Below are 12,225 nucleotides of genomic sequence, written 5' to 3'. Positions count from 1 at the left end.
ATTTCATAGAGTCTCTGCCTCTACTACGCAGTGGTACCAATATACTTGATCAAGGTACCAAACGCAAAGCAGACCTAAGTCTTCTCTTTGATACCAGCAAATGGGACTGAGAAGCCACAAACATCTCTGGTGGGGCACTCCACACCAAAGCTGATGTGCTCGGGGTGATTTCCCCATGTGCTGACTCTAGTGGAAGACAAAAGGCTGCCTCCATAAGCAAGAACTTGAGCCTCGCCACTCTTTCTTTGAGCAGGGCTTGAATCCTTTACATATGTGACATTTCTCACTACGTGGGATTCTCCTAGACCAGTGGTTCCCAAACTGGGGTTCATGAACCCCAGGGGGTTTGCAAAATGTTACAGGGGGTTCTTGGGGAAAAATTCCCTAATGGTGGACAGAGCTGTCCCTAGGGACCACGGGCAGCATGGGGCCAGCAGCCCCTGGACTTCCAAGAGCTAAGCAGATCAAAGCAAACATATCTATCACACTGAGGAGATTTAAACTTCAAGACTCCTTATAAGAAATGGAAAGGGAGGTGGATATATTTTGCTGTTTTTAAAATTAAGTAGGCAGCTAGTATTGTTTTTAAAATTATTATGAAGAACAAGTTTAAGCTTTGTCATAACGTGTGTTGTTTGCCTGGACTGCTCAAGACCTGAATGCTTGTGTAGGAGGAACTCTTTGAGTTGGCTTCTTAAATCCCTTCATGCTGTTTCACATCTGATACTCCTTGATGAAACATAGGAGCCTTGTCTTATAACAGGCTTATTCAAAGTGATACAAGCTACGAAAGTGAGATCTTGGAAGAGTGTTGCCGTTTTTATAATGTAATAAAAATACTGTAATGATAAATAATAATAAATAGTGTGTAATAAGCATATCATAAAAACAATTTTTATATTTCCAAGATCACTGCTTTTATCATTTATACTCAGGTAAAGGAGAAAATCCCTGGAAATATTCATTTTAGGAGGGGGTTCTTGAGACTTGACATTTTAGTGAAAGGAGTTCACAGGTTGTTAAAGTTTGGGAACCACCGTCCTAGACATTTTAAGCAGGTTGGGTATGGGTCACTGACAAGCATATGCTTAGCGCAAGCCTGGTAGGACTCAAATCCTGGCAAGCAAGGCATCATTTTGGTACTGATCCCCAGTACAAAAATGGGGAAAGACGTCCTAAAACAAAAACAATCACTAAAGCTAGCTAAAATGGCTACAACTAACTAAATGTTTACAGCAACAGAGGGTCCTGTGGCACCTTTAAGACTAACAGAAGTATTGGGAGCATAAGCTTTCGTGGGTAAGAACCTCACTTCTTCAGATGCAAGTAATGGAAATTTCCAGAGGCAGGTATAAATCAGTATGGAGATAACGAGGTTAGTTCAATCAGGGAGGGTGAGGTACTCTGCTAGCAGTTGAGGTGTGAACACCAAGGGAGGAGAAACTGCTTCTGTAGTTGGATAGCCACTCACAGTCTTTGTTTAATCCTGATCTGATGGTGTCAAATTTGCAAATGAACTGGCCTGGCCTGCCTCCAAGCATTCTCAAAACTACGATACCCACACAAGGAAATAAAGAAACAAATCAACAAAGCTAGACGTGTACCCAGAAACGTCCTGCTACAAGACAGGCCCAAAAAAGAAACCAACAGAACTCCACTGGCCATCACCTACAGTCCTCAGCTTAAACCTCTCCAACGCATCATCAGTGATCTACAACCCATCCTGGACAATGATCCCTCACTTTCACAGACCTTGGGAGGCAGGCCAGTCCTCGCCCACAGACAACCCGCCAACCTTAAGCATATTCTCACCAGCAACCACACACCGCACCATAACAACTCTAACTCAGGAACCAACCCATGCAACAAACCTCGATGCCAACTCTGCCCACATATCTACACTAGCAACACCATCACAGGACCTAACCAGATCAGCTACAACATCACCGGCTCATTCACCTGCATGTCCACCAATGTTATATATGCCATCATGTGCCAGCAATGCCCCTCTGCTATGTACATTGGCCAAACTGGACAGTCACTACACAAGAGGATAAATGGACACAAGTCAGATATCAGGAATGGCAATATACAAAAACCTGTAGGAGAACACTTCAACCTCCCTGGCCACACAATAGCAGATGTAAAGGTAGCCATCTTACAGCAAAAAAACTTCAGGACCAGACTCCAAAGAGAAACTGCTGAGCTCCAGTTCATTTGCAAATTTGACACCATCAGATCAGGATTAAACAAAGACTGTGAATGGCTATCCAACTACAGAAGCAGTTTCTCCTCCCTTGGTGTTCACACCTCAACTGCTAGCAGAGCACCTCACCCTCCCTGATTGAACTAACCTCGTTATCTCCATACTGATTTATACCTGCCTCTGGAAATTTTCATTACTTGCATCTGAAGAAGTGAGGTTCTTACCCACGAAAGCTTATGCTCCCAATACTTCTGTTAGTCTTAAAGGTGCCACAGGACCCTCTGTTGCTTTTTACAGATTCAGACTAACACGGCTACCCCTCTGATACTTAAATGTTTACAGTAACAGGATATATAAACAATAGGGTGACCATACATCCCGTTTTGGCCAGGACAGTCCCTTTTTTAATCCCTGTTCTGACCATCCCTACTTTTTTTTTTTTAGAAAAGGTGCTTTTTTAGCACTTTTGTCAAAGTGGGGTGTGGAAGAACGTGCAGGGGGGTGAGCGGCGATGCCAGCCACATGCAAGGAGGGAGGGCTCGGGCAGGGGGCAGGCCGGGCGAGCAGCGATGCCAGCCCTGCACGGGGAGGGGGACAGGGCTCGGGAGAGCAGAGACGCCAGCCCTGCGGGGGGTGGGGGGGGCAGCAGGGCTCGGGCGAGCAGCTCGGGTCAGCCGGGGGTGGGTGGGGTGGAGCCCTCAGGCTAGCTCCACACGGTATCCCATTTTGCCTTTGGGAAATATGGTCACCCTAATATACAAGGATTGAGGGAAGTACTTATCATAAGTCTGAAGTTGCTCTGACAAGCATCACTGGAGGTAAGAAGGAACCGAGGCAGTGGCATGTGGCAACAGTGGGCTCTTGAGCCACCTTGATGGGCATCGCTGAGGGAAAAAGTTCTGTCACCTGTGCACTAGGCGCGCACCCACCTACAGTGGAACAGACATCTTCAAGCACTTGAAGAATACTCAGAAATCAGGAGGAGTCAAAGGTGCAGGTAACCAAGTAACTAGGACACTTGTCTCTTTAAGGTTGCTTTATATTATTGGCCTGTCCTCCTTTACAATTCCTTACAACTTAGTAGCATCTGATAATTTTATTAATGTACTGTTAACTCCCTCTTTTAAGTAATTAAAGATGCTAACATTTTTCTATTATCTTCTTCCTGTAGAGGGAAACCCTTCTCTCCTCCAAACAGAAATTGTATTTATCTGAATTTATAGAAATATATCTATAGATGTCCATCCTATGGCCTGGGCATCTATCCCATAGGTTAAAATGCACACAATAGTATAGAAGGACTGCCCCAACCATGAATATAATCATACCAACCCTCAGTCCAGTCGCTCCTGGACTGCAGAAAAGAGAAAAGCTGGGCTTTATGGGCATGCCCAGAAGATTAACAAATCCATATCTGGCACATAAGTTGGTAAGTGACTTTCCAAAACAGAGGATCGCTCACAGACCATGCCCAAGGCCAGCAGCCCACTCTTATACTGAGGGGTCTCCAGCTTGAGCATCTTTGCTCATCTCAACTGTTTCAGTATGTCCCAGGGAGAGGGGAAATCTCTCCAGCCCCAAACCCTATCATCACATAAGAGAAGAGGCCAGCTGGGATCCCTCATGGTGACAGCAGCGGACAGAAAGAATGAAGCAACTCAAATCCAGGAGCAGTGGGAAAGCAGCAGCTGCTCTTGGGCTGCCTGCAGTTGAGGAATGTGGAAGAGTAAAGAAGCTTTTCCACCCCCAAAACCATTCATTTACAGCAGAAAATTAAGACAAGCAACCTCGCCCCAAAGACACTCCCCTGTGATGAAAGGAGGGCAAGTGTCCCTAAAACACAAGCAACAGAGGCAATTTGATAAATGATGGATGGTGATACATGAACTCTATCCTTTTTACGGGTGGTGGGGGCTTCCAAGCAGAAACAACCCTCCTCCAAATATGCTGGACCACCAAGGATTTCCAGGAAGAGGAAACAAAACTATAAAGAATTTAATCTGCTTGATCTTTTTGCAGATATCTTTAAACATTCTCTCTGGGATGGTCTTTTCTTTTGCACACACTGAATTAACTTCACTTGTTACTCAACTCACTGGCTGGTCAAGAGTGGGGGGTGGGGAATACTAGCCCATTTTGTACTGAAATGACATAAATTAGTCATACTGGTTAGCTGCATGTAACAGTTTCCAACATCCCACTTTTTCCAGTAAGCTGAGGTTTAGACGGTTCAGACTTCCCTAAAACATTGAGCTAACTGGAGACATGATCTTTTCTGCTATTTACAAATATTTCTGTAAACTCAATTTTTACAGACAGACAGATACATAAAATCAGTGGTAAACAGCATATAGAAAAGCCATAGATATTGAGAGGAAATCTTTAGATTTGTGTTGGGAAAATACTTTTGTTTAGTAAAACAGTGTAAGATATGACTACCAAAAATTAACTGCAATACTTTGTCGTGCCTAAACATGGTAAGAACTAGTGTTTCAGGTTCTGTGCCCTACTCTACAGGAAGTTGTAAAAGCAGTTCCTCAGCCTGAGTGAAGCTAGATGTTTAATCCAGGTTAACACAAAGATTGGAGGATGGCAGAAATCTAATTTATCATCATGCAGAAATTAAGCTGTAGCATGAGTATGGAAAAAATGAGTGATTTGGTTAATTTTTTTAAAATGTAGAGGATACCTTTGACTACAGTTAAATGACAGAGGCAATACACAAACAATACCCAAAGTTATCCATTGAATGGGCGTATACTATACATTTTTATCTTCTGTGTTATATGGAGCAAGGGGTTGAACTGTATTAAGTCCTTGATTCAGAGAGGTGCCTTTTGTTGTTGCTGTGAAAATTCACCCAGACACTGGCCATTTATAAGCCTCTGAAAATGACAACTTGCACTTGCCCTGTAAAGCTTGTCACAGACTTGCTGCTAAAATCTCTGAACATTCCATCTGCACTGAGCATGTTCCCATGCTCACTGGCCCACTATCTGCACTGAACACGCTCCCAGGCACCACCATATTTGAACTTTAGATAGGATACGGACACAGGCCTAGCAGCAGCATTCCCACCTCCACCCATTTTGGCATAGAGGCTGTCATGCTGGAATGGAAGCCAGGAAGAGACGACGAGTTCTAGTCAGAGATGGAAATAGAACCCAGTCTCTCTTATGGCAGACCCAAGTCCAATCAACCACTCTGTCTTTCTGAAAGAATGTGCCAAATTTATGTGCTTGGCTGTGCAGTCTGTCACCGCTAGACTCCCCCTCCAGAATGAGGAACAGAACCCATGACTCTTGATTCCCACAACTCCCTAGCTGTTTTGCAAATAGCAATATAAGCCAAAGGCAATGTGTATGTCACACAGACCTTTAGTGGCTGGTCCACATAAAAAATGCAGTGGTGAAGGGTTGTGCCATGGATCTCATGGTCCTAGGTTCAAACCCTGATGATGACCCATGCACAGGGTCAGCATGGTTCCACATAAAGAAACTTTTGGTTTTTTCAGTTTGCTTTAATAAAACCTAGGAACTTACATACAAATACCTACATTCAAAGGGCATTAAGGTCGCAAAGTCAACCACTCAAAAGTCAGAAAATGCAAGAATTAAGGTTACCCATGCAACCTTTAAAAAAAATCAACTCAAAGAGTGTTATGGTTTAGCCCAACTTAACAAGTACAGTCAGATAATATTTAGATAAAATCCTCATATTTCAATAAGGTCAATAGAAATTTTCAAACAAGCCTTAGACAATCATATGGGGAAATAGTGGAAAATCATAATAAAGTCAGCAGATTTGAAAAGTGACAAAATTTGAGTTGGACTAGTCCATGAGTTGGAATGCTGATGTAAGACGTAAACAACTGTATAAATCATAGCTTTTTGATCTGAGCATGACCATTTTTAAACATATGTAATAATATGGCACAGAAAGCATAAAGAAGTTTCAACAAAGTATTATTACAAATTCCAATTTCAGAAGTACACAAATTAAAAATGGTACATGGATAAACTCTTTCAATATATAGTTCATTACAATTATACATTATGGCAAACAAATATTAGTGTACAGCGAGGCAGGCAGTAAGGACTAGACCCTCCAGTAGCAACTCCATTTCTTAAATACTTACTGAGAGTATTTCCAAGGCTTCTAGTAAAAATTAGTTTGGCCTTATATTTAAATGCCAAGGCAACCTTTTTTTTTTTTTTTTTTTTTGGCCCTCTGGGTGGTCTCTTAAGACAGGTTCAGCATGAACTGCTTGTAGTATGCTTCCATGATATAAAGTGCAACATATCTAGGGTGACCAGACGTCCCGATTTTATAGGGACAGACCCGATATTTGGGGCTTTGTCTTATACAGGTGCCTATTACCCCCCATCCCCGTCTTCACACTTGCTGTCTGGTCACCCTAAACATATCTGAATGCTTTTCAGACCCATTAGCAAATACTGCAGGGCTAAAAACAAAGGCAATGCAAGCTGATGTGTCTTACTAGAACATACCGGCTGTTGACAGACTTGTACCACTAGAAAGACTTTCCAATAGATTTAAGTCCATTTAAATTTTCAGAAAGTCATGCTGAACAAATAGATTAAATGCTGTCGGGTCACCACAATGTCCGCTGGTGAATGATGTATTTATTTATATTTTCCATTACAACAGAGAGGCAATGTCATTTTAACTGAAGAAGAATCAACTTCCTCAAAGGTCTTGCTCTGAATAATATTTTTATTTAAACACACATTGGCCTTTACCCCCTTTCATCTGAAAATCCATGTAATTCTTCATAGGTTTTATTTTTAATCTAATTTTCTATTAAACGCTATATATATATATATAAAAAACACAAGCAGCACAGTCCTAACAACGCTTCAATGACAAACCAGTGTGTGCACTAGATATGGCAGGGGTGGGCAAACTTTTTGGCCCGAGGGCCACGTCTTGGTATGAAAATTGTATGGCGGGCCATGAATGCTCACCTAATTGGGGTTGGGGTGCAGGAGGGAGTGCGGGCTCTGGTGTGGGGCCAGAAATGAGGAGTTCAGGGCGCGGGAGGGGACTCTGGGCTGGAGCAGGGGGTTGGGGTGCAGGGGGGGGAAGGCTCCGGCAGGAGGTGCAAGCTCTGGAGTGAGGCTGGGGATGAGGGATTTAGGGTGTAGGAGGGTGCTCCAGGCTGGGACCAAGGGACTCAGAGGGAGGAAGGGGGATCAGGGCTGGGGCAGGGGGTTGGGACACGGGGGGTGAGGGCTCTGGCTAGGAGTGTGGGCTCTGGGGTGGGGCCAGAAATGAGGAGTTCAGGGTGCGGGAGGGGGTTCCAGGCTGGGGCACGGGGTTGGGGTACAGGAGGGGGTCAGCGGTGCAGGCTCCAGGCAGCACTTACCTCAAGCAGTTCCTGGAAGCAGCGGCATGTCCCCCCTCTGGCTCCTTTGCGGAGGTGCGGCCAGATGGCTCTGCGCGCTGCCCCGTCCGCAGGCACTGCCCCTGCAGCTCCCATTAGCCGCAGTTCCTGACCAATGGGAGCTGCGGGGGTGGCGGTTGGGTGGGGGCAGCGCGGGCAGCCCCCTGGCTGCCCCTAAGTATAGGAGCCGGAGTGGGAACATGCTGCTGCTTCCGGGAGCCTCGGCATGCGTGTGCAGAGTGACCTCAGACCCTGCTCCCTGGCTGGAGCACGGCAAGCCCCAGACCCCACTCCCCAGCAGGAGCGTGAGGGCCAGTTTAAACCGGCTGGAGGGCTGAATGTGGCCCCCGGGCCATAGTTTGCCCACCCCTGAGATATGGGGACAAGCGTTAAAAACAAAACATACACGCACACGTGAGAATAGACTAAACTGCTTTCAAGCAATAAAACAGAAGTATTTTTATATACATTCAGGCCCTGATCCTGTAATGGCCTATATGCTACCAATTGCAGGATTGGGGCCTGAAATTGCTCATCATTTCCCCTCAAGTCTACAATACTTACTTCTGTTATTTTTCCTCTATCCTATCTTTACACTACAGTTTATAAGCAAGGACTGTGGTTACACAGTACATAAGCACTTGATTGGAGCATTTGGGGCACTACTGCAAGATAATTAATAAATAACAATATGGTACAATATGGTACATACTAAAGCATTCAATAATTCAGGATAACAAGATTGAGCGATAACCAGAACCCTCAATTTGTTGAGGTTAGCAGGGCATGCAGATAAGTCATTGGAAATCCCGGTTTCCTTCACTTCCACAGTGGTGGGACACAAGGATATACATTTAGTACAAAAGAGCCCGATTCTGACTGAGGCCCTTAGATCAGCGTTTTTCAAACTTCGGGTCCCATTGGCGGTGCTGCCCAGCTAAGGCAGGCTAGTGCCTACCTGTTTCGACACCACACTGCGCCCCGGAAGCAGCTAGCAGCAGGTCCGGCTTCTAGGCAGGGGGGCCACGGGGCTCCACGCCCTGCCCCCACCCCAAGCACCGGCTCCGCACTGGGGGAAGGGGGCCTGTGGGCGAGAGTCGCGCGCCTCCACGTAGGAGCTGGACCTGCAGCTGGCTGCTTCTGGGAAGCCTGGCGGGAAGCCTGCCTCTGCACGCTGCTGACCGGGAACCGCCAGGTGTAAGTCCATGCCCCAACCCCACGCCCCAACTCCCTACCCCAGCCCTGAGCCACCCCAAACCTGGAACCCCCTCCTGAACCCCAAAATCCCTCATCCCCGACCCCACCCAAGAGCCTGCACCCCCAGTCCAGACCCCCTCCTGCACCCAACCCCTTGCCCCAGCCCAGAGCCCCTCCCACACCCTGAACCCCTCATTCCCAGCTCCGCTGGGTCATGGACATCAACAATTTTCTTCAACTGGGTCCCCAGACAAAAAAGTTTGAAAATCACCGCCTTAGACGCTATCATAATATAACTAAATTGTGCTAGAGGCTTCAATTCTGCATCCCACCCTGCAACGCGCCCCCCAATCCCACTTGCCATCCGACTGGGCAAAGCACCCCCACACACACACGCCTCGTTAGGAGTTACTTGTTTAGCCCTCACATTGTGCTGGGCGCTGCACAAGACACAGAATCAAGCGAGTCCCGGCACGGAGGTCCTCGCAGCGCTCGGGGAGTCGCTGGGCGGGGTGGGAAGCAGGCGGAGGCTGCAGCCAGACATGGGCCCAGCCCCAGAACAACCCCTCAGAGGCCAACCAAGCGTGAGCCCGGGGGCAGTTGGGCTCCGCGAGAGGCCGGCGCGGCGCGGCGCGGCTGGGCGGGCGGGAGAAGAGGAGCGGCCCCCCAGGACCTGCTGCGCGCCCCAGCGGGCCAGGAGCGGGCTCCGTGCGAGCAGGGCACAGCCCCAGCCCGCGGAAAGGGGCAGGAACAAGGGAAGTTTCTCTCACCCACTTGCAGCAGGAGACTCTCGCGGTCGCCGCTTCTCTCCCCCCCCAGCTGCTCGGGCGGGGTGTTGCCGGGGGCTCGGCTCCCCGCCTCCGCGGGTTATTGTTCCCGGGGCGGCTTCTCTCCCTGGGCCGCGCTGGGCTTGGAGTTTCCTGCCTGAGTCAGTCGCCCAGCAGGGAACCGCGCAAGGAAACACCCTTCCTGCCGCTCCAGCGGCTCCTCCTCCTCCTCCCGCTGCCCCCGGCAGCCTCCCAGCCCTGCCTCCCCGCACCCTGCAGGGCTCCTCCTACCCCGGCTGACACGCAGGAGCCGCGGCTGGCTTCCCCTGCTGCGGGGCAATGGCATTGATCTGCCCGCGGGCTGGATTCCCGGGCAGCGGGGTCACGGGCCCTCGCTGCTTTGCTACAGCCAAAGTCCCACACGGGGGGAGCAGGAGGCGATAGGAAAAATGGAGATCTTACTCTACCACTAAGTCTCAGAGGGACTTATTAGGAATGCAAAAACAACGAGGAGTCCGGTGGCACCTTAAAGACTAACAGATTTATTTGGGCATAAGCTTTCGTGGGTAAAAAAAAAACCCACTCCGTGCATCTGAAGAAGTGGGTTTTTTACTCATGAAAGCTTATGCCCAAGTAAATCTGTTAGTCTTTAAAGTGCGACCAGACTCCTCGTTTTTGTGGATACAGACTAACTCGGCTACCCCTCTGATATTAGAAATGCAGATAATCAGTATCTAAACCATAATAGAGGAACGGAATCTCGGGCCATAGCTAAACTAGTGAGCTTACAGTGGTACAGCTCAGCTTGCTGTGATCTCTCTGGTGTAAGCCGCTCTATGCCCGCAGGAGAGAGCTTTCCCATTGACATCATTTAACCACTCCCAAGGAGGAGCAGTACCTATGTCTCTCCCACCAACATAGCGCTGTCCACACCAGGGCTTCTGTTGGTGATTTCGTACAGAGGGGTGTTTTTCCACACCCCTGAGTGATATAATTGTGAGTGTAGACAAAGCCTTAGGGCATGTCTACACTGGCAGAATTACAGCGCCCCTCGGAGAGCGCTGAAGGGAAACCACTGTTGTGTGTTCACACTATCAGCTGCCTGCGCAATAACGTGTTCACACTTGCAGTGGTATTCAGAGTGGTGCACTCTGGGCAGCTATCCCACAGAGCATCTCTTCCTCTTCTGGCGCTAAGACTTGTGGGAAGGCAGAGGAGGTCGCAGGGCATCCTGAGTCCTGTCCCAATGACCCGTGATGCATTGCTTCGCATCTCAGCAATCCCTGTGCTTCCATCTGCATTTGGCGCCATCTTTCAATGGTTTGTGTACTGCTCGCCCTGCCTCTGGATCCTGAACTCCTGACCAGTGTGCTGCTCGCTCTGACCAGCATGTCATGAGTGGCAGCGGAGTTATTCCTTAAACTACAAAGGAAAGAGGAGTGCGACATTGATCTCACCACGCGTACTAGCTACGACATGAGATTGCTTGTGGCATTCAGGGAAGTGCTGACCACAGTGGAACGCTGCTTTTGGGCTCAGGAAACAAGCAGTGAGTGGTGGTATCACATAGTGATGCACGTCTGGGATGATGAGCAGTGGCTGCAGAACTTTCGGATGAGGAAAGCCACATTCATGGGACTGTGATGAGCTCGCCCCAGCCCTGCAGCGCAAGGACACAAGAATGAGAGCTGCCCTGCCATTGGAGAAGCGCGTGGCGATTGCACTGTGGAAGCTGGCTACTCCAGACTGCTACTGATCAGTCACTAACCAGTTCGGAGTGGGAAAGTTGACCGTTGGACTCATGTTGATGTAAGAGTGCAGGGCCATTAATCGCATCCTGCTCCAAAAGACCATGACTCTGGGCAACATGCGTGATATTGTGGATGGCTTTGCACAAATGGACTTCCCTAACTGCGGAGGGGCGATAGATGGCACGCATATTCCAATTCTGGCACCAGACCACCTAGCCACCAAGTACATTAATTGCAGGGGGTATTTCTGAATGGTTCTCCAGGTGCTTGTGCATCACCATGGGCATTTCACAGACATTAACGCAAGCTGGTCCAGAAAGGTGCATGATGCATGCATCTTTCGGAACACTGGCTCATTCAGGAAGCTGCAAGCAGGGACTTTCTTCCCGGATCAGAAGATCACCGTAGGGGAAGTCAAAATGACCATTGTGATCCTGTGAGACCCTGCCTATTCCTTAATGCCGTGGCTTATGAAGCCATACACGGGGCAACCTGACAGCAGCAAGGAGCGTTCAACAACAAGCTGAGCAAGTGCAGAATGACTGTTGAGTGTGCATTTGGCCATTTAAAAGCCTGCTGGCGATGCCTGTATGGGAAGCTGGACCTGGCCGATGACAATATTCCTATGCTTATAACCGCGTGCTGTACACTCCATAATATTTGTGAAAGGAAGGGTAAAATCTTCACTCAGGGCTGGACCGCAGAGGCTCAGCACTTGGAGGCTGAGTTTGAACAGCCAGAGACCAGGGCTATTAGAGGAGTGCAGCGCAGTGCGGGGCCATAAGGATGAGGGATGCCTTGAGGCACCAATTTGAAGCTGAACGCCACTAATATTTGTTGTTATGCTCAGGAGTGCAGTGCTTGTAATGCTAGGAGGTGATTGGTGCAGACAATGCA

The sequence above is a fragment of the Emys orbicularis genome, chromosome 1, assembly GCF_028017835.1.
Source record: "Emys orbicularis isolate rEmyOrb1 chromosome 1, rEmyOrb1.hap1, whole genome shotgun sequence".
NCBI lineage: Eukaryota > Metazoa > Chordata > Testudines > Emydidae > Emys > Emys orbicularis.
The sequence above is the reverse complement of the archived record's forward strand: the minus strand, read 5'-3'. Positions refer to the sequence as shown.